This window comes from Lissotriton vulgaris, chromosome 6 (genome assembly GCF_964263255.1).
Source record: "Lissotriton vulgaris chromosome 6, aLisVul1.2, whole genome shotgun sequence".
Classification (NCBI taxonomy): Eukaryota; Metazoa; Chordata; class Amphibia; order Caudata; family Salamandridae; genus Lissotriton; species Lissotriton vulgaris.
Genome location: NC_141694.1, coordinates 893,339,747 through 893,363,023, shown reverse-complemented (window position 1 = coordinate 893,363,023; position 23,277 = coordinate 893,339,747). Strand labels below are relative to the sequence as shown.

Sequence of the window (23,277 nt, the reverse complement as noted above, 5' to 3'; positions counted from 1 at the left end):
AGGGAGGGAGGGAGGGAGTGGGAGGGAGTGAGTGAGAGGGTGGGAGAGAGTGAGAGGGAGTGAGTGGGAGGGAGTGAGTGAGTGGGAGGGAGTGAGTGAGAGGGAGGGAGTGAGTGAGAGGGAGGGAGTGAGTGAGAGGGAGGGAGTGAATGAGAGGGATGGAGTGAGTGAGAGGGATGGAGTGAGTGGGAGGGAGGGAGTGAGTGGGAGGGAGGGAGTGAGTGGGAGTGAGTGGGAGTGAGTGAGTGAGTGGAGGGAGTGAGAGGGAGGGAGTGAGAGGGAGGGAGGGAGTGAGAGGGATAGAGTGAGTGAGAGGGATGGAGTGAGTGAGAGGGATGGAGTGAGAGGGATGGAGTGAGTGGGAGGGAGTGAGAGGGAGGGAGTGAGTGAGTGAGAGGGAGGGAGGGAGTGAGAGGGATGGAGTGAGTGAGAGGGATGGAGTGAGTGAGGGATGGAGTGAGTGAGAGAGATGGAGTGAGTGGGAGGGATGGAGTGAGTGGGAGGGAGGGAGTGGGAGGGAGTGAGTGAGAGGGTGGGAGAGAGTGATAGGGAGTGAGTGAGAGGGAGGGAGAGAGTGAGAGGGATGGAGTGAGTGGGAGGGAGTGAGTGGGAGTGAGTGAGTGAGTGAGAGGGAGGGAGTGAGAGGGAGAGAGAGGGAGGGAGGGGGAGGGAGTGAGAGAGTGACTGAGAAAGTGAGAGTGAGTGAGAATGAGTGAGAGGGAGGGAGTGAGTGAGAGGGAGTGAGTGAGAGGGAGTGAGTGAGAGTGAGAGGGAGTGAGTGAGAGGGAGTGAGTGAGAGAAAATGAGTAAATGAGTGGGAGTGAGTGAGTGAGAGGGAGTGAGTGAGAGGGATGGAGTGAGTGAGAGGGATGGAGTGAGTGAGAGGGATGGAGTGAGTGGGAGGGAGGGAGGGAATGAGTGGGACTGAGTGAGTGAGTGAGTGAGAGGGAGGGAGTGAGAGGGAGGGAGTGAGTGAGAGTGAGAGTGAGGGAGTGAATGAGAGGGAGTGAGTGAGAGGGAGGGAGTGAGCGAGTGAGAGAGAGGGAGAGAGTGAGAGTGAATGAGTGAGTGGGAGAGGGAGTGAGTGAGACGGAGAGGGAGTGAGACGGACAGGGAGGGAGAGGGAGTGAGATGGAGACAGAGAGGGAGGGAAAGGGAGGGAGTGAGAGGGAGGGAAAGGGAAGGAGACGGAGAGGGAGGGAAAGGAAGGGAAATGGAGGGAGAGGGAGGGAAAGGGAGTGAAAGGGGGTGAGACAGAGAGTGAGTGAGAGGGAGGGAAAGGGAGGGGGACGGAGAGGGAGTGAGACAGTCGGAGTGAGACAGAGGAAGACAGGAGAGAGGGAGGGTGAGAGGGAGAGAGAGCTAGAGAGAGGGAGGGAGACCAAGAGAGATGTGTGTATGCCGGGACGGCTCAGTGGACGAAGGCGTCCGCTGCAGGGACCTATGATCAACCTCATGGTCAGTTTTATGTTGTTGCTATATCCCTTCCCTCTCCCCCACTGACCCTGCCCCCCCACCGATGCGGCCCTCGGACACAAACCAAACTGTAAATTTGGCCCCCGAGAGAAAGTTTGTGAGTACCCATGATGTAATCCGTAAACACAGCGTGGCCTTGGGACATTCAAGTAAATCCCTGACTGGGTGTGAAGCTTCAAATTAGCACTCGTTGTGACTTCAAGGGCAGCTCAACATCCTGAACTCAAAGTCTCACACCTGGACGTGGCATGTTTTGTTTATTCAGTTTAAGTACAAAACGTCACAAGTGATGTCCACATGGCACCCTTTTGGGAGTGGTGAATGTCTCAGGGGTGTAATTTTGCATCCCCCCATTTATAATTTCTCATACACCTAATGGTTAATCCACTGGCCTCACCAGAACCAAAAGACGATGCCTATATTATGTAAAGAAAGTAATGGGACTGACGTGTACTGACCTCCATGACTTTATTCCCTGGAACAGGCCGTGCACATAAAATAGTTTTGGCAGAGCTTTCCCCCACGAAAAAGAAACGAATTTTATTCATCAGGCCAAATGTTTCTTAGGCAATAAAGTGTCTGTTTTGTTTGGACATATAAATATAGCCGGCTTCCTAAGTGGAGCGGGCAGCCAGTGAATGTGGGCGGAGACCTGTCGGGGCTGCGAGCCTGGGGCCTTTCCCAGGCGGATCCTGTGTGTGCGTCATGCATTGTCTCAGACGATTACTCTGTTAATGTCAAATCCAATACCAGAGGGATGCACCAAGGGACAGACTGAAAAGCGCCATTCCACCCCACAGGAAATGGACGTCTCGCGCGCATCGCGGATCTGGCACCGGGCAGCAGAAGGAAGCAGCAGAGCGTGTCAGCGGTGCAAAGGTCAGCTCTAAGATCACAATTGAGAACTTGTTCCACGTTATAATTAGCCCCGTCTTTTACAGCTCTTGTTCCCCACTCCCTTGTTGGAACCATTAAAAAGATAAGCTGATGCAGGGAAGTAAATTGACTGGCTGGGTACCAAAGAAGGACGAACCGTAATTCTTAACCCTTTCCCTATGCACTTTTTCTGCCGTTTTTTATACAGAGCGAGCTCGACCGGAAGGTATTGGAGCGCTTTACATGAGCACCAGTTACATTACACAAGTACACATTTATGTTTAGTGGGCACGGGGAGATTAAGTGATTTGCACAGAATCACACCTGGTTACCCCGTTTCAAAGTCGGCAGCTCTGGCCGTTATGCCACACCCTCTCCCACTTTCTGAATCTACACAGATTCTTAGATACATCTTCCCAATTATTCTCCTGGATAGTTAGCTTTACTGGATTGACTGGCTAAATAACTATGAGCATAATTTATTTATGGAAAACGTCACATGTTTATGAATGATCAGTCACGCTATTCGGGTTCTACGTGCCATTACCCCCTCATGGGTCCTCCCCGTCCCAGTCCTAACAACGTGAGGCAGTCCTGCCTCCACCCAGCCAATCACAACGCCAGTATTCAAAAGTTACATAAGCCCCTCCCACCTACCGCCATGCCTGTTTTTTTTCTGCTCCGACGGCTGTCGGAACGCTGGTGCTCCCGGTTCCTGTTTCTGTTTCTGGCTTTCTTCAGGACGGTGCCGTGAGTGTTTCATATGCAGTTTTGTGCTTCTGCGTTATTTTACTGTGTGAATTTCACAGGAGTATTTCATTTGCAGTTTTTTACTTCTGCATTGTTTCCTGTGGGTTTTTCTCTCTGCGCGGCTGCTCCGGTCCCCCGGTCAGCTGCGCTCCTGTTCTGGGGTCAGGGACTCTCCCCGTTCATGTGCTGGGCTGGGGCGGGGAGTTTTTGTGGTGTTCTGGCCCCGGGTCGTTCCGGCGCTGTGGTTCTAGTGCAGCGTCCGGCCCCCACGGTCATGGTCTTTTGACCTGGGGCTGTGGGTGGAGACTACATGGCTGCCCATTGTAATTTTCACCGGTCTCATGTTGTGTGATTTGGTGATTGGGGGCAGTGTTGCTTGGAGGTTGCTGGGCACTTCCTTTGTTGTGTGGTGAGTTCCTGTTTGGTTCGATTGCTCGGGTTCACTCACCATGTGTGAAGGGTCGTCTTCACCTGTGCCTGCCTGGGCTGTTTCCATGCGGCATTGTTTCCGGGTTCTGCAGGTGGATGTCATTTTTGCAGATTCTGGAGCTGCGCTGAATACTGTGAAGGGCTACTGGTGTTCACGAGATCTTCCTGCCTATGCTGTCCAATTACCTGGGTTGATATAGTTTCAATCTGTGCTTTTCCACAGTTGTTGGTATTGGCTGCCCAGTATGCGCTGCCAGGGCCTACTTTGCGTTGTCCTGAGGATAGGTCTTTATTAGGGTGATGCTGGGTTGTGGCCCTAGATCCCTGGATGCTGTGGGGTTTTCCGCACAGTTTGTTTACTCTGTGGTGGTTGACCTTTTCCTTTCATGTTGTCCTGTTGGATATCCTGTCTGATGCATGGCTTGCGGCAGATACGCAGGGTTTTCCTCGTTTTCTGGGATGGTGGTTTCGCCTGGCGGACTTTGTCTCTCACTTTCCTGCATTTCCATGTGTTGCTTCTTCTTTTGGGGTGCGTGCTGGCTCTTGTTCGGCCTGTACTTCACTGTTCCTTCTCATGGGTTGTATGGTGTTTGGCTGTTTGCGGGCCTTCCTTCCTGTCTTGGCTTGATGGGTTGAGTCTTCTCCTCGGCTGACGTGGTCCTGGCGTCTTGGTCCACTGTCTGTTTTTCTGTGGCTCCTTGGCTTTTTGGCTCCCTCTACTGACAGTCTGTGTGGTGGTGCTCTGTCTTCCTCTCTGCCCTTTCGTGGTCGGGGGTGGGGGAGGCTGTGTTCCGTTTGGTTCCCGGCCTCTGTTGCGCCTACGGCTGCCCCTGGGTGTTGCTCGTCCGGGGTTTTGGGTATTGTTGTGCCCTGGGAGGGGGCTCTCTGTGACCTGGTGGTTGCGGTTGCGTCTCTTTTTCTTTGGGTCTGTGTCCCACTCCTGGTGTTCATCTGGCAGTGAGTTCCCTGTCTCCGTTGCTGTTTCTGTTACGGTTTTGGGGGCTCGGATCCGTTGTTCCTGGCTAGTTGGTCCGGTCTGCTTTCCGACTGGTGGGTCCTGTCGGTCTTCGCTCTTGGTTTCCGGATTCCTTTCCGGGCTGTCCCCCTTTTTGGGCTGGTTTCACGGTTGCTCCGTTGTCCTTTGACCCGTGTTGCATTTACCTTCTTCTTTGGGCGTCGTTTTTTTTTGTCTCTGGGCGCTGTTGTGCTGGTTCTGGTGGCGGAGCGGGGCCAAGGTTCCTCTTCCTCTTTGTTCTTGGTCCTGGCGCCCGTTGGTTCCTTTCTGCACGGTTCTGTGTCCCGGGGCTTTATACCATTTGGTGCCGCTGGTCGGTTGTTCCCCTTGCGGTCTGTCATTCCCCTCTTCCTGGTGGGTGTTTTTTGTTTTTTATTTTTTTGGGCTTCCCTGGATTTGGGTGTTGTCTGTTTTTCACGTTCCATCCGTCTGGCTGGTCCGCGGTTCCTGCGGTTTGCTGTGGATGGGTTCCTTTCTCTGTTTTGGGTGTTGCCTTTCGGCCTCTCTCCTGTTCCCCAGGTTTTTTCCGTGGTGCTGGCTCCTGCTGTGCAGGTTTTTTGCTGGTTGGCGGTTCCGCTCTGCTTGCACCTGTTGTTCTTTGTTCTGCAGGGTCAGGTCTGGTCCATACCTGGGTGGGTGACCGCCTGGGAGGTGCTGTTGGCTTTTCCCTATGTGCCTTTTGTCCGGTTTCTGCTTCCACCCTCCTTGTGACTGTTCTGGCGATGGTGGCGTTGTGGCCTTGCTCCGGTTACTGGGGTTCGTTGTGGTTCTGGCCGTTTTTCTTCTGGTTCCTGTTTGGGGCCTTCGGTTTCTCGGGGCCTGTTCGTCACTTTGCAGGGGGTTGTTTTCACCCTCCGGCTCGGTTCTCTTCCCTGTTGGCTCTTTTGTGGGTCCTGCTGGGTCGCCCTTCTGCCCTTTGGGGTTGGTTGCGGTTCCAGGAGGTGGTGGCTGCCTCCACGGCTGTGGTTCCTTGGGTTTGCCTGTTCCTCCTGTCCTTGGTGTTTCTTCTGATTGGCTCTTTGGGTCCTTTTCTGTGCGGGTTACATGGCTCTGGTTCCTCTCTCCCCTTTTCTGGTTCCTACTTTGGCCTGGTGGCTTTGCTCTCCCGACCTGGTGTTTGGGGTGCGTTTTCAGCTCCCTTCTCTCCTCTTGTTGTCCTTGGACGCCTGTCCTTGGGGTTGGGCGCCACATTGGGGTCCTTGGTGGCGGCCGAGTTTTTTGATTCGTGCTGGCCTTCCCGTGGCTATTTGCTGCTTGGGCCTTCTTGGGGGGGACCAGTTGCATGTCTCTGTTCCTGCTGGCTTCCATGTGTTGTTCCCACAACACTATGGCTCATTGGTGTGTCTTGTGCCTCTGGTGGTTCGGGCTCCCGCAGCTCTCTCTGGGCCGTGTCTCCTCTGTGGCCTTTGAGTTTGTGTTCAGGACTGTCTGCGTTTTCGTTCGTAGACGCTGCTTGGGCCGTTTCCTCCTGTCCTCTGTTTTGTGACCTCTGTGCCCGCTTCGGTGGCGCATTTTCTTTGTTTGGTTCGATTTGGTGTGGATTTGCATGGCCCCTGCACATTTCCTTGGCCTTCGGGCTTTCTGTGTGCCTTCCCTCCTGTTTCTCCTCCTGCATAGTCTGGGGATGTAAGGGTGTGTGTGTAGGTGTCTGTATCGTTAACTTCTCTGTCTTTGATTTCTGCTCCTGCTGCTGCTGGCGGGGGTCGGGTTTGGCCGGACTTCATTGACTCCGGCTCTGCTTTTTGGTCCACAGCTGGTTTTTGCCCTGATGTCACTTGCTTCTGACGGCCTGGCTCTTGTGCGGCTGTGGTTGGCGTCTTTGGGCTGTTCCTCTGTGGTGGCTCGTGGCATCCCGTTGTCACGTCGGCCTTCGGCCCTTGGGTGCTGTGGTCGTCTTTGGGGTTCTTTTTTCTCTTTGTGTTCTTCCCATTGGGTCGTTCCTGTGCTGGGGGATCCTACCTCTGTGTTGGATTTTCTCAGGACTATTTTTTTTACAGGGCCTTGCCCCTTCTGCTTTGTCTTCTCAGTGGGCGGAGGTTTGTGCTTGTCGGGGTCCTGGAGCCTCCTTGGTGGTTTTTGCCCCTTTGGAGAGTCGGTTTCTTCTGGGCTTTCGGCTTCGTCGGCCGGTCTCTCCTGTACTCGTGCCTTCTTGGGTTTTTGCCTGCTGTTTGGGGGGGGTCTGATGTTGCCCCCTTTTGAGCTCTTGCTGGTAGCTGTCTTGTTCTGGTTGTCAGCTACTGTGGCTTTTTTGCTGGCCATCACCTCTGCTCGTCGGTTGGGTGCTTTGGGTGCTCTGCTTGTTTCTTTTCCCTGTTGGGGGTTCCTGCCGGATTGGGTTGGTTTGTGGCTTGTTCCGGTCTTTCTGCCTGGGGGTTCTTCCCGTTTCCTTTGGCAGCTGGAGGTGTTTTTCCTGTTTTACCTGCTGGGGGGTCCCTAGTTCCCCCTTCTTTGGTGGTTCGCTGGACTCTCCGGTTTTTCCCACCTTCGTTCCCTGGTGTTTTTCCATTTTCTCCTGCCCTGTTTGTCTCCTGTGGAGGTGTGGCTTGGGGGATATGGTTTTCTGGTTCTGAGGTTGGTCAGTGGGTGCGTTTGGCGGTCTGCCTGCCTTTTCGGTCCTTTGGGTCTGCCTCCTCCGTCTCTGGTGCTGGGTCGTTAGACACGTTCTGTGCCTGCTTCCTGGGCTGGGGCGGCAGGAGTTTTCTATCCGGGAATTTGTTGGGCGGCCACCGGCTGTCCCGTCTCGTATTTGTGCTACCTTCTTGGCTTGTTGTTTTGCATGCCTCTGCTGGCTGTTTTTCTGTTGACGTCTTGGACGTTGCTGTTCATTGATCTTTACTGATTTGTACTCTGCATGGATCCCTGGTGTCCTGTGTTTTTTGTTGGTTCTCTGCTTGTGAGTTCCTCACGTTGTTAGGACTGGGACGGGGAGGACCCATGAGGGGGTAATGTCTTATTACTTACCGGTAATCTTCATTACCCCGATTGGGGTCCTCCCCGTCCCAGTCCTGTACCCTCCCGCCCTCCCGCTGTGTTTGTGTTGGAGTCTTGTTGATAACAGGCATGGCGGTAGGTGGGAGGGGCTTATGTAACTTTTGAATACTGGCGTTGTGATTGGCTGGGTGGAGGCAGGACTGCCTCACGTTGTTAGGACTGGGACGGGGAGGACCCCAATCGGGGTAATGAAGATTACCGGTAAGTAATAAGACATTCCGTAGCATTCCTGTCTAAATGCCTTCACAAAGGAAGAGGGAAGTTATATTCTATATTTCTCTCAGCAATGTACTTTTCTTTACTTTACTTCCGTTTTTATGTTCTTTGTGCTTTTTTTCTCCTAAGAATATCTTATGTTTTAGTCTAATTTATTCTCGATTCATTATATCTAACTATTTCTAGGTATGTTGCTTATCGCAATACCACCAACTAGTGACGCAGTATGATGAATCAGTAAAACTGCAACTAGTGACAGTGTATACATGTAGGAGCTCATAATAACAGCTCCAAATTTCAATATTTTAGTTTGAGTGAGTTGTTGAGGCGCATGTTAAATGCTGTCATTTTTACGGTACAGTTCTTTCACAACTAGCCAGTGCTTAATTTGTGAAAAAAAGTGCCAGGGCCCTTCTCCAAAGGCCACTGCAATTTGCACCACCCTTTGTCCCTTCCAGCGCAACCAAGTACAGCACCAACACAACTACTAACCGTCGCACTCCTCCAAGTGTAACAGTTCAGACTATTTCAGGCCACCCAAAGGTATAAGAATGGCATCGGCCTCATGTATTAGTCATTTTTGATGGGTTTTGAATTTTCAAACTCTGTTGTGGTCATCTACAAATTATTCAGACAGCGCCACCATGTGGTGGAGTGTTGTTCATGCCAGTGTTGACAAGTGCCGGTGCTGCACCCTGGACAACACAGACTCAAATTACGCACTACCAGTTACATGGACTCACTGGGCAGAATGTTTGTAAATATTAGATATTGCCTAGTTCAGTATTCTGGGGACCCCCAGGGGCCCGCAAAACTTACTCAGGGGGTCGAAGCTGCTTAAAAATCGAAATATTTATTAACATATTAATAAAGTATATATAAAGAAAGAAGCAAAACGTACAACTAAAAATTGAAAACGTTCTGTAAAGGGGATGGAATTTGAAATTGGATCCTTAAAGTTAAGTTAGTACCCTCAAATTGATTTGTGGAAGCAAAGGAAGAGCATCAAACATTACATAGTATGGGCGATAAGAGGAATTTAGAAACATTCCAACCATCCATCCTACTGAAATTCTGATTTTTTAAATATGATTATGTGAATTAAATAAAATATGTAATCATTTGTGTATTTGTTTGCTCAAGGATTGCTTCTGTATTTTTTGTGTATTGTTTTGTGGTTCAAATGATTGAAAATGCTTAGAGCGGGGTCCCCAGTTTCCAGTAATGATTTCGTGGGGCTCCCAGGATACAATAAGTATTCATACGGGATCTCAAGTTTCCAATAATAATTAAGTGGGGGTCCTCAGAAGTCAAAAGGTTTAGAACCACTGTCCTAGTATTTTACATAGCCATTCACACTGGTGGTTAATATATTTCTAAGCACTCACTAACAGGAGAACCATGATATGCTTTTATAAGAACCCAGGTTCTTCAGGTTTTAAACATCAACAATGTTCTGTTCTCTAAAAAATCTTTGCTCCCTCCTCAATTAATGTTTGGGGAGACAACAATGACAATGTGGTACGAAAGATTGGTTGAGGGCAGAAATCATACATTGTGGCAAAGATGAGTATGGGGAAAATCTTACTTGAAAAGGAAGCTAATTGGAGTTGAAAGCTCATCTTTTTAGAGAGCACCAACCCCTACCCACTAGGAACCAACATATAACATACCTCCTGTAAAGATCATCAAGTAGATTACATTGCTCACATCTTCTATTCAGCGCTGCATCACCATCTAGTTGGATTTGTACTGTATAAGGACCATTACACATTGGTGTGCGGTTACATTATAACATGCAATATTGCAACCACTAGATCGATAGCCACAAAATCTCCAAGGTAAGCAGACATGGTGTTAAGAACAGGAAATACATACCTGTCTTGATGATTTCCCGATCGACAATAACATGGCATGCAATATTTGTGTACGGTGGTATTGTTGACCGCAATGACATATAACCCATTCATTACATACATATATAACCAACTCGAAGAGATAAAATCGCAAACAGGCATACACACACCACAAAACAGGCTAACTTAGGACACGTACCCACAGGGAAAGTAAGTCCCCATCAAAAGAAATTTTACATGCAGCTGTCACAGCCAGAGCTTAATGAGGAGAATTGCACTACAGAAGGTGGGATGATAGTGGGACAGTAGAGAATTTTTAATTTTAGAAGCCAGCAAAGTGTTTTCAGTTAGAGTTTCATGTGATGTATTGTATTGTAGTATTTATGTTGCTCCTACTAACCATATGCGGGACGCTGAAGCACTTATCCATACAAAAAGCAAGCTGCACTGTGTAGGCTGTGTGCTTGTGAGAGTATTGTTCTTGTTTTCAGCCTATATGGAAAGTGTTGTCATGTTGTGCGTGGTAATCACCGTTGTGCGGTTGTCGTATTATGGGACGCAGTGCCTGGCGGTGTGGTGGGTTCGAGTATGTTGTTATGAACCACAATGTACCCCAATCTACGCCTAGGTATCTACACTACCTCTTACCTACATTTTTGCTACCTTGCGCTGCATAACGGTCCTAACATGGACCTTTTGCCCAGTTATGTTCTGAATAAATGTCGATCAGTTTCCTGGAAACTAGCCTAATTTATTATGCATGAGGATTCTTAGAAAAGTCCCCTGCACATGACGTACATCACAGCATGAACGTACTCTGCATAAAAGTCATGGTCATCTTCATCCTAGAACAAAAGAACTACTTTGCACAATTGCTGGTGATCGTACTCACAACATACTGATTGTGTAAGGCACACAGCGACTGTCTTTTTGGTATAAAAGAACAATACGGAAAACTAAATAGTCAGAAGAGAAGCGTCCACACTGACATAAGACGCTGGGATTCCTGCACGCAGAAACTCCAGCACGCAGTGGTCTAACATCCCTTGTGGTATGACCACTCAAATAAAGGGGCCCCTGAAGCGAATAAGGTAGAGAAAAGTCAGGGGGGAAAAAGACAAGCTGCTCAGGACAGTAATTCTCTACCACAATGGATAACAAGCGCTGTATGTCACTAATATTTAAACCCAGGGAGCTGGCCTAAGGACAGAGGCATATCACAATAAAGATTTTAGAAACATATCAACATTTTATTAATAATTAATTCATCATGATAAATACTACATAAGCATAATAGGTCCCACAGCACATTCACTCACACATTCACACCAACAGTTTCACACCAACCAATTCATACTCTCGCATTCCAAAACCTCCTGAAGTTCAGGAGTTCAGACGTACAACCACATACATGCTAGGTACACTTAGGTACACTTAGATTTGGTCCGCATAGTAGGAGGGCTTGATAACCATAATGTCTATATGCCTGCATATATTCACTGTTTTAGTACCATGGAATTCTACCTTTTATTTACTCTGCTGGTGCTTGTAATCTTATGCATCTGTTTCTACCAAGTGATTGTCTCAGCAAACATGTTTTATACTAGAATGACGCTGGTTCAAAAATGCTTACGGAAATGTCCCCATTGTTTATTCTGTGTTTCTTTCTGAGTCCAAGTGAGCACGGGTGACTGAGCGAAAAGTAGTGTACTGTTTCCGCGATCCCTGAAGGATCAAGGGTTGTCATGTTCAATAGCTGCCAGAAACTATTCGCACCTTGGTAAGTTTAGTGGGGTTATAGTGGTACTGTGAGATATCTGGTCTACAGGCTAACATATCCTTTGAGGGTGTCTGGAATCAGTCCGGACACCAATCCCTTAGTTTATGTTGTCTAAATGCGCAGATCCTATGTATTTTTAGGAACTGCACAACAATTTGAGAGATAGACACGAAAATTATAAATATATTAGGAACTAACCAGCTTCGCCACAGGCAGTGTGATGCTTTATGCCCATAGACCAAAAAGGGGGTAATCAGAGACGGGCAAATAATCCATACAGTGACATGCGCCAGGCAGTGATGCATTTGAATGAGTAAAAGGATATAAAAAGGCAAGAATGGGAATTGGTGAAAAAAGTAGCAGAAATGCACCATTTTCTTTTATTTCGTTTGTATTATATTGTCTGTTGCTGGACAAATACATCCCATGAAGGAGGAAGTATGTAGAAGAGCAATCTGGCAGCCTGAGCAGAACCTACACAACTTTAAAAGGCCCAGATTCCACCTACTCCTGCTAGGCTGAAGGAAGGCAACAATTTGAGCAGGGGCTCGTACCCCAAGCCCCTCTCAGGCTCTTGAAGGCGGATGAGCACCAGTCAGGCAAAACAAGTTGGGACGTAGCTTAGATACCCCAGCTAGAGGCTGGCCAATGCATATAGGTTTTTGCCCTGACAGCACAAGAACAAATTGACTTGCTTGTGTTACCCTGCTGACATTAGCCCTCCATGTGCACCCTATGCCTGCAGACCATTTTCATTTCTAGTTTACATATTGAGGCAGCCTCCTGGCAGGGAATTGTCTCCCTGAACAACCTTCACTTTCATTATTAATAGTGAATGATATTGTAGAGTAAGAAGAGAGAATGCAGTGAAAGGAGACTTACAGAGCTTCTATATTTTGGCTAGAACTGCAGCTGGGCACTGATATGGTAGTTTTCCGTTTGCTAAATCTTAGTCCACCTCTTCTCTGACATGTGAGCCGTGTGAATTGTTTTTGTTATATATGCCCTCATAACTTAATACCCTTCCAAACTCATTTGTCTAATCTGTTCTCACTCTGCACCACCCCTGCCTATGAACTCTGCTTTCACTTTTAGCCAGAGGCCTTTAAACTTAAAAACTAGTAGCCAGTAGGTGTCCTTTCCTGTCCTTGACATCTCCTAATTTAATATCCTGAATACTGGCTCCAGCCACCTTAGTGCATTAATTGGGTCTATTGGATACTGAAGCTTTGGTCTGGTCTGGGAAAGTGAGCCTTTGCCTGCCATATTCATGCAAGAACTTTGGTCTGGGTCACACGGGCTAATTGCAGGAAAAAATCACACTACTCATCACTACTTTATGGATGGTCGTTATGTTTCCGTCTAGTCTTGCTGATTCCTGGGCACTTAATCCCATGCTGCTGCCTCTTCGCATTGCACAGATATGATCTGCAATCTGCCTTTCTCATTATTAAACAATGCAAGTACGTTGCGCCCCGCTAGTGCGCCACACCAGATTGTTGGCTTGTTGCAATGTATCAGGCAAGTCTTGCTGAATCCTAGGGATTTGGTCCTGTCCTGCAGACCCTTTCCATTGTTACGATATGACCCGCAATCAGCCTTTATCAGCATTTGAAAAAGAAACTATAGTGAGCCCTATCAGCCAGGGAAAATTAAGACTGGTCGAAATGATTTATGTATACTTGCAATTTTTGATTGAAGATTTCAGCACTTTATATTCCTTATGCCCCACGGCTACTTTTCTGGTCATTCCCACTGTAGGAGGGGGAGTGCCTTTAGCAGCATCTTATATTGATATCTGGTTACTTTAATGTCTGCATTCACCTTGTGCAGAACTTAGAGCAAAGACTACCCTTGCACATTTTTTTACATTTTGGACCAACATGAAGCTTATTAGGCAGGCCATGTCAGTGACGTTTTGTGTGTTTTTCTCTATGGCGATATAAACCTTCCGTGCTGGACCAAAACAAACTCAGGTGACCTTCATTCCAGAATTCATCAGTGGATGTGGCTCAGTTCCCACGCCTATCAATTTATTTGAAGATGGATCTTCCAGAGATATCATTATTGTATACAACTTATTCGTTGTATTGCTTGATGATCTCCCTCTCTACAATCTTGCTGCGATCTGGTAGGTTTAAACTGAAAGAATAATCAGCCGGCTGCCAGGGATCAGAAAAAACTTTTTCAGAAAGGAGATTCGTATGGCATTTTTGTTGACCATTATATCTGAGGTCAGGCCAGGGCTGGCTTTAGTGATGATGGCTTTCAGTGCAACAACTTTTGCTGATGCCCTCCCCCCATGACCACCTTGGATGATGGAGGGAGCAAATGGGAGGATTATTATTGGAGTGTGGGGTCATGTTTTTAAAATAGACCTTCATGCACTTCAATACAACCACTTAATAGGAGGTGGAAGATCACCCACCAACTGCCAATACTATGAGGTGAGACAGTAAATAGCCTTTCAGCTGATCTAAGTCAGTGCCTGGAAGATGCAGATTATGACAGGGCAGTGGTGGTAGGTGGTTGACCCAAAGTCCACTCTAAATATATTGTTAACAGCTAGGGCCATATGTATCAAGCCTTTTTTCCGTTTGCAAATGGGCAGATTCATAGTACGAGGTAGGGGAAAAGGATTGGAGGAAAGATAAGAAGTGAAAGGGAGCCATAATAGATCAGACTTAATTTTTAGAGGGACAGAGGTAGAGGATGCGATAGCAATTCTATGTTCATCACAAATATAGTTCCACCAAATATGGACAGAGAGTTTAGAATTATCTTTCCAACACGATAAAATAACTTTAAATGCAAGAGCAATAAACAGGTCTAATAATTTAGCAGAAGAAGATACATCAATATTCATCTCATCTGATAAAGAACCTAAAAATATATTTAAAAAAGATAATTGAGAAGAACAAGAAAACATTGGCATGCAAATATTCCATATTTCAGTCCTCTTCTCCCTCTTTCTTTCCTTTTTCCTTCTTCCTTCTTTACTGTCCTTTTCCCCCTTTTATCTTTTCTCATATACTTATTTTGATATGGTCATGGCTTTTCACATTACTTTCTTATGTATTTTTACCTAATTACTTATGCCATGTTTCTATACTACTTTTAAAATGCCTAATAAAAATTTCCTGAGCAAATGGGCAGATTCTCAGAATCGGCTCGTTCGCGAATTGGAGAAAAGCATTTTGGGATGTATCATCCCAAAAGGCCATCGTAAAATAGAGAATTGCAAAATTTGCGATTCTCTATTTTGGGAATGCAATTAAGGAATTCCGATTCCTTAAATGCAATTCTGGAAGCACCGAAAATGTGCTATTTGGCCTTAAGGAATTACAAATTACCACCAACTTCAAATTGGTGGTAATTTGCAATTTTCTTAAAAAAAGCACTTTTATGATTTTTTAAAAGTGCCATATGTCGCACATACATGCCCTAAGGGCATGTATGTGTGCAAAATGTGCACACATGCATATTTCTTGGGTGCAACAGGGTGTCCTTTTGGCACCCTTGTAACCTTGAAATTGCATTCTCGGTTCAAAAGCTTTATTCGGTTTGTAAGTCACAACCATATAAGCAATCATTAAAACACAGTTACATCATTATTATTGTCAGTCCTTATTAAATACACAGATAATACTTGTCAACATAAATAAGTTTGTACACACCTTTGGTAAATAGTATCGCGCAAACTCGCAAACAGGTGCCTTGTGCGCTCTAAACTACATAATGTGCAAATGTCGCAATACAGTACCATGTATAAATAATTTACATTTCGTACAAGATTTTCCAAAGTGGCAAGTGCTATAAGTAATACATTATGTACAAATTTCGCAATAAAGTGCCATATGCCAACAGTGTACATTTCGTGCAAATTTTGCAAGAAAAGTGCCATGTGCTACTAATATTTGAGTAAATAAAATTGTGGCGTTCCGACGTGGTTGACATATTTAAGTATAAGTCATTTGTGCAGGGCCAAGAGGGTTCATAAAGTGCTCTTGTGCTATTTTAGTTAATTGGTCAAGGCAAAAATATGTAAACTCATAAGACTATAGATTTCCTAGCAGCTATACACTTTAAAATATAAGATGCGACATAAAAACAAATATCTGAACTCTCCAGAGAAAACATTAACTTAATAGCATTTTAAGTCGATCGTACATTGTATTTTAAAAGGATAGGTTTCAGGTAAAATTTCCTTAGAAATGAAAAAAAATTACAGAACAGTAGAAAATTACAGCAACTTTGTTTAGATATATTGTCACATGGGCATACGGAGTTACTGCTTTTTTTCATGATTGGAAAAGCCACAAGATGATCAACAATCCCTAGCCTAAAACGTGTCAATACGAAACAATGGGAACATCTTGTCACTCCAGTCAAGTATACCTGAAAGCCAATTCTAAGATTTAGTTGCTGGTAAAATACAAGTGTCGGTTGATCTCCAAACAATCTCCCTCGCACCACCCTTTTGTGAGCTAGGAAAGTTCCTTTTAGCTCCTTTTTTGGCATCAGTACTGCATATTCTGGCTCCGTCTAAATATTGCAATTGAACAAAAGACTGAACTAATGATGGATATAACTTAGCCAGGGAATGCCGGAGCAGTGGTCCAACTTCATACAGTCATTAATTATGGACTGAGTGAATAAAGTTTCATTTTTGGACCAGATGGAGCGCCATAAAAGCAGGGAACGTAGGGAGGCTAGGTCCGAAATATAATTAATTCCCACTTCCTGATTCAGTGGAAGCGGAAGTTGGTACACTTAGCAACCGTTTAAGGAAAGCAGTTTCGTCTTTCTGAAGTGTTTTGTCGCAACAGTGGCCCCAGACTCCTGCCCCGTACAAAGCGGAGGATACACACCTGGCGTTATAAATAGCCACCATATCTTTTAGTCTGCGATCCCCCAATTTCGTAGAAAATCTTGTAGTCTGCGATCCCCCAATTTCGTAGAAAATCTAAAAATGCTATTAGTGTTCCTACTCATCTTGTAGCGCACATTTTCGTATTCACATGACCATTTCCTGTTCCCTGCAAATGTTACACCGAGATAGCAGAATGATTTAACCAATTGCACTTTGGTATTTTCCAGATAAAAAGACCTAGTTAGGTTGACTTTCTTCCCGCATGTCATGATAAATGTCTTTGATTTGTTGATTAAAAGTTTTCTTCCATTAATAAACTGTATAAAATTATTAATAAGTCGCTGGAGGCCTATAGGGGTACGTGATATTAAAACAGCATTCTCAATTTGTGATTCTTTAATTGGTAATCACAAATTGAGAATATCTTCCCATTCATTCCTATGGGCCTCCTAGCCCATAGGAATGAATGGGAAGGTATTCTTTATTTGCTAATCTCAATTTGCGATTCATAAATAAGGAGTATGTAGGATTAGCAACATTTTTAGCAAATCCTACATACATTGCATTCTGCGATTCTCTAATTGATTCTCTAATTCGCTAAAAATTACCAAAACATTTTTTGATACATATGGCCCCTAAATCTTTTGACAACAACAGACAACTAATCCTGCCTGTAGCAATACCGAGAAATAATAAACTGAAACCTATTTTACTTTTTATATTTTTTAAGATTTCTATAGCTTATTTCTAACATTATATCACCTATCTCATAGCAAAACAAGTGTTGACATAGTTTGTGGGAGTGCTCATTTTAATTTTTAATATGCATAGAACAAGTGTCATAACTGTATCAAACTGAGAGCCCTAATTTAATCTTGATGGAGAGGAAACATCGTCGTAACAGCACTTGAGTTCCCTGCTGCCAAGACTATGGTCCACCCCCTGGATTTAAATTCGGTGATGACAACAGAAACTGCTCCGTCCCTTCCATGGTCAAACTCCTCCGACGGACGGACAGACTAAGTAAGGGCTGTATTGGGATTTTTTTTTTATTAAAAAAGGAACTTTAACATATGCTTCCATCATGTTTGATGGCGCCATCCAGCAGTTACAATGCATTGGCAGGACCCGCCATAACTACTCGTTTAATCCATCGGCCTGGCGGAGGGGAGCCCAAACACCAAATGATAAATCGGGCCCTGAGACTTTTAAACTTACTGAGTAGTTGAGTGTAATTTTAAAATGCAGAGAGAAGGCATATCATATGTTATCACACTGTTATTTACCCTTAGTGTCTCTAGCTCTTAGACCCTGCTGCAATCCATTGTAGCTTCATTTTTAGGTCAAGCCTAGTGTTGCAGCGCATAGTCTGCTCGCTTTGCAAGGCATGCAGTATTCAGTATAGTGTGGAAGCTTTGTGGAAGCTCCGCCCACTGTTGGCCCATATTTTTCATTGGCATAGGTTCTAAATGCTGCCTTACGATTGTTTTTAGGCTTGTTAGTCCCTCCTCATGACGGCCATGCCCCTAATTGTATCCTTCCGTGGCTACTGGCCCCTTTACTCCATTTTACACCATTTTCTTCCCTGTCTCTCCACCCCCCACCCCCTCCCGCAGTCCATGACTTCTCGGCGCGGTCCCCACTCCCATTCGTGCCTTCCTGCCCTCCGAAGTCCCATTTCCATGCATAGGTCTTGCATAAATGTGAGTCCTATTGCATAGCAGATGCTTGTTACAATTGAGTTTACAAAGACGGCTAATTTGTGTAGCAAAGACTTATTCCAGATGCTGTCAGTAGGGTTGAAACTCAGATTCAGTATCGCAGAGTAATCAGACGTTTTCTTTAGATTTTTTTAAACATTTCTTTATTGAGCATTTAAATAAGTTGTACAATGGATAAAGTGAAATATCACTGCTGTGCAGTTTGTGCAGAGAAACCCAAACATTGGAAACTCAGAGTCTAAACAGAAACAAAATCCCCACGACCCCAGAAAGCCTGGTACTCCACCCGCAGCCTCATCTGATGCCAAGTCCCCCTCCATAACAGTTCCTCACTCATAATTCTCTTTTGACTCAGCCTAATTGCCTCCCAATCCGTCCTTTTCCGACCCTTTTCTACCCGCAAACACCAACTGACCTGAGCATGGAATTCGTAGGACTACATGCAAGTGTCTCTAAGGTAGGATTGTAGCTTGTACATATGGCAATCTGTGGGGTCTTAAGTCTTCTGAATGAGCAATAGAGCTGCTGTCTGTCACCTCCCCTCTACCACTGTGTGATCTCTGTGGGGTAGCCAGTCCACCATTCTATGGTAGTCCTGTCTGTTGGGGTCCCCCTGGTGCACACATAGGGCCCCATTAGGATGGCGGGCGGATTGCCCCCGCCAGGCTGGCGGTAGCCACCGCCAGCCTGGCGGGGGAAATCCGCCCGCCATCCTTCCCTGTATTCCCCCCCGCCATATTAGAATGGCGGGGGGGACCACGGCGGAGCAAAACACCGCCCGCCACTTTTCCGCACCGGTCGCCTTGCCGCCGGGGCGGAAAACGAGTAACATGCAGGCGGTGTCTGTCAGACACCGCCCGCATTATTACAATGGGCATTTTACAATGCCTTTCCGTGGCGGCATTGCCGCCACGGAAAGGCATGCAGTGTTCACTCTGGGGGCCCCCTGTGGGCCCTCAGAGTGAAGGCCAAAGGGGGGTGGCACACGGGGGGTACCTGTGGTACCCCCCTGCATTTACATAATCAAAGCGGTAGGCACCGCGCAGTGCCTGCCGCTTTGATTATGTAAATGCTGCACAGCATTTTTAGTATTGTGGCGGGCGGAGCACAGAGCTCCGCCCGCCACAATAATAAAAATACAGGATGTGCCCGCCACAGTGGCGGGCACATCCTAATGCTGTGTGCGGGACCCCCGCCCTTAGGGCGGGCGGTCCCGATTTCCGATAGGAAGGCGGGCGGGCATCCTAATGGGGCCCATAGTGTGAAGTGTAAGACCCTCTACCACAGGAATGCTGGAAAGAGCCCTAGGTCTATTTGCTATGCTTTAAGGAGGGGAATAAACACCTCCACATATCTTCGAATGTCTGGAGTAGGTCTTGTAGTTTATATATGCACTTTTCATATGTAGCTTGGCAGAAGAGTTCCGTCGGCTATTCTACGTTTGTGGGGGTATGGGTGGTGCACCAGTGTCTAAGAATATATACTCTGCTCCCATGAGAGCTGTTGCTATCCACCACATTTGTAAAGAAGAGGCATTATCTACTTCTGCTAGATCATATAGAAAGGCCAGTTTGTCAGATTCTGTAAAGAGAAGTCGGTTAGTGTTATGTAATGTATGTCAAATTGCAGCCCAATTGTTATGGACCTGCCCACAAGACCACAAAATATTTTAGAGGTCACAGTGAGGCTGGTCACACCTCCAGCAGTGATCATACAGTATTAGCCTGGTTCTCCTCAACTTATAAGGGGCTCAATACCAACTGTAGAGCACCTTAAAATAGGTATATTTCATCCTGGCCTCCCGAAGTGCTGGGTATGAGGCATCATAAGGTGTGCCCAGTCTTTTTCTGTATGTTGGAGGCCTAGTATCATCTGCCAGTATGTTTTGGTCGCGTTTCGAATTCTAGAGCAGCATGAGGAGTCCATGAGAATCCAGTACATGTTTGTGATCATGCCTCTTGATTTCCCGCAAGTAAGCATGTATTTGTGAATTGGTGAGTCCTGGGGCAGGTCGGGCCCTGGGCCAAGGACGGTGCACATGCAATACCTTAAAGGACCAGATTAGTGATTAGTGGGCAGCAAAGTTCTGCGCAAAGTTCTGGAAAGGATTTAAAGGTATCCTTGCGTTAAGGTCCCCTATATCCCTGTTTCCATGTATCTCCCACAAGAAATATCTGACCATCCTTGACCCAATTCTGATGCTTGTAGGAGGTCCCTGGTGTAATGCTCTATTGGTTTTTAGGGTCCGGTGAGAGTCCCCCCTCCCCCAGGACAACCACTTTGCACTCATCAAGGGCGGGCACGTGACAGTAATCCAGGGTTTCGTCACATATAGGTTACCTAGTATGGATGGGGCTGACGCTATTGCATGTTCGATTGCTACCCACTCTGGCTGCTCTGTGTCGTCTGCCAGCGAGTCGACTAACTGTGACAAAGATTGGTCCAGGTACAATAAATACATGTCCAGTAATTAAAGTTCTCTGGTCCGTTTGTCCGCATGCAACCAACAGGGTTTGAGGTGGTGTTTTCTTACTGCCCATACAAACTGTTTTATCTTCTTATTGAGTGTTTGGAGTAGATTTTTAAAGTTGGGGAGCAGCAGCATGCTGAAAACATAGTTAAAACATGGCATTAAGACCATCTTTTTCATGTTGGCCCTTCCCCACAATGAGAGGTGTAAGGAGGATCATCAGTCTTGGTCAATAGCGGGATCAGCATGTCAGGGACCATGTTTTACAGACTTCTTTGAACAAGAATGCCTGGATGTTTCAGTCTGGAAGCTTTGTAGATAAAGCCAAATTTGTTGCCAGATCGGACTCTAGGACATTTGGTAACGGGGAAGGGCACACTGGTCCCCTGGTTGATCCTGTACCCTGAGAATGCTGAATAGGCATCAGTAGAGGAAATATTTCTAGAAGAGCGGCTGGGTAAGAATCCCACCTGTGAATGATGGATTAGGCTAAGGAGTACTATCCTAAGCCTGGTCACAAGAAACTTGGCTGAAACCTTCATGTCCATGTTCATTAGGGAGATAGGGTGATATCTGGCACACTGGTGGGGTCTTTTTCAGCAGTGAGAATTAAGCTAATAATTGCTTTTCTGTACCCAGCCAGTAGGCTACCTCTGTCTTCTACCTCCTTAAATACCTTATAAAGTATAGGGGCTACCAGTGTGGTATCCGTCATACAAGGGGCTTTACTGTTTGCATAGCAGCTAAAGCCTCTATGATCTCATCCTCCATGATTTCTCCCTCCACTAGCTGCGACCCACCTCTGAGAGGGTGGGAAGATGAGCACAGTCCAAGAAGTACCATTCCCTCAGAGGGTCCTTGGTGCCTCTGTGCTGTAGAGGGTACTCAATAAGCACGAAAATGTATTCACAATCTCTATCGGGTGCTTGATCAATAGGCCTTTTGAGTCCCTAATGGACGGTACTGTAAGATGAGCCTCGCGCTGACGGAGCACTGCTGCTAGCAGATGCGCTGCTTTACCTTCTCACTGCTCATAGTACTGACATCTCTGGCGTAGGAAAGCATATTCGGCTTTAGTTGCAAAAAGCATATTCAGATAACATTTCGCTCTCTCAAGCCGCTGCAGCACCTGGATGTTTGGGAGACCTGTATATTGCTGTATCAGCTCTCGGATCTCCGATTTTTGTAGTAGTTGCTTAAAAGCAATTTCCTACTTATCGAGATCTGCATCTCTCATCAGTACTCCCCTAATGGCTGCCTTGCATGCGGGCCATGGAACCTGAGCAGACGCCACTAAGTCTTTGTACTTTGCCAAGTACTGTTGTATATGCACAGCTAGTTTCTGTTTACCAATGGGTAGTATATAATAATACATGTTTAGGCAGCAGTGCTTTGACTTCAGGGCCATATGTCCCATGTCTAGCTCCAGGAGCACCACAGCATGGTCCCAAATTCCCTCATTCAGTATCCGTCAGTCTCTCAGTGACGCCATTATGGAGTGGGGCAAAAGAGAAAGTTTTCAATATGGGAACATGTGCCATGGACTCCCGACACATAAGTGTAATCCCTAACTCTGGGATGAGTCAGTCGCCACGGACCTGTCAGTCCACAGTCCATCATAATATTAGTCAGGCTCACAATGCCTCTTGTCATTGGGTTTATCAAAACTGCCGGTCAGGTCAATAAGAGGATCCATCGCAAGGTTCCAGTCCCCACCCACCACCACCCTGGTGTGCCCAAATTCCACAAAAATCCAGGACAGAGTGGATAGAAAGTGGGTCCTTTCCCACACTGGGTGCATACGTGGATCCCAAGACTACCATTTAGCCCATCACGCCAAGCTTGACTAAGATGTACCATCTGCAACATTTATCCAGGTCCTGAGAACTATGCACTGTAGTGTTCTCCTGATAAGTATGGTAGTGCCATACTTTTTAGTAGAGTGTTAAGTTATGTTATAAATTTTATAGAGAGCACAGCTGTCCCAGCAAAGGGGCGTCCCAGTTCTAAGATGCAACTGTCATAGGAAGACTGAGGGACACACAGAGGAACCAATTATGTACTGATTTTATGGCTGTAGGGAATAGCACTTGATTTTGAATACTTCTAATACTCCCAGGGAGGGAGTTCCAGAGCTTCGGAGTGAGAGCACGAAAGGAGCGCCCTCCTGCCCGTAGTCTCTTAACCCGGGGAACAACCTCCAGGTGCTGCCCAGTAGAGCCCAGTTGGCGGGTAGATATGTAGGGCATAAGGAGATTAGCTAGGATATCGGGGGATTGGAAATTCATGATTTTATGGGTGATACAGGAAGTTTTGAACTGGATAAGTTTCTCCACTGGGAGCCAATGTGGTCTGCGGATAGAGTCGGCAGTCGAGCAGGTTCTCAGCAGTCCGAGAAGCATCCAAATCACAGCATTTTGTGCCCTTTGAAGGCGAAGTATCTCTGCTCTATTTGTCCCTAGGTATAGGGAGCTAGCATAATCCTGCCTGCATAGTATCTTGGCCTGGATGATCACCTGACGGGTGGTGGGATCGAAGATTCCCAACAATAGTTGACGGCAACGTAGGAGCCCAAAGCAGACCTCAGCTACCGCTATTGTTTGAGCCTGAAAAGCAAGAGCGGTGTCTACCCATACTCCAAGATTTCTGACTGTCTGCTTTGGGGCAGGCGGAAGGCCCAGAGTGGATGGCTAGCAGTGCTCACTCCACAGATGAGTATCTTTACCCACCAACAAGATCATTTATTTACTGGCATTAAGTTGGAGGCAGTTGGCGGTCATCCAGTCTGCGATAGCTGTTAGATCTTCCTTAAATTTGAGCACAT

At 46.4% G+C, this 23,277-nt stretch overlaps 1 long non-coding RNA gene across 1 annotated transcript in view; it reads left to right on the top strand.

Moving 5' to 3' along the window:
- Nucleotides 1-2,250: 2,250 nt before the first annotated feature.
- Nucleotides 2,251-23,277, top strand: part of LOC147708125 (uncharacterized) — a 37,660-nt gene continuing 16,633 nt past the window's right edge. The window contains exon 1 of the long non-coding RNA XR_015296491.1: nucleotides 2,251-2,355. This is a non-coding gene — a long non-coding RNA (uncharacterized LOC147708125). The remainder of the gene's footprint in view (nucleotides 2,356-23,277) is intronic.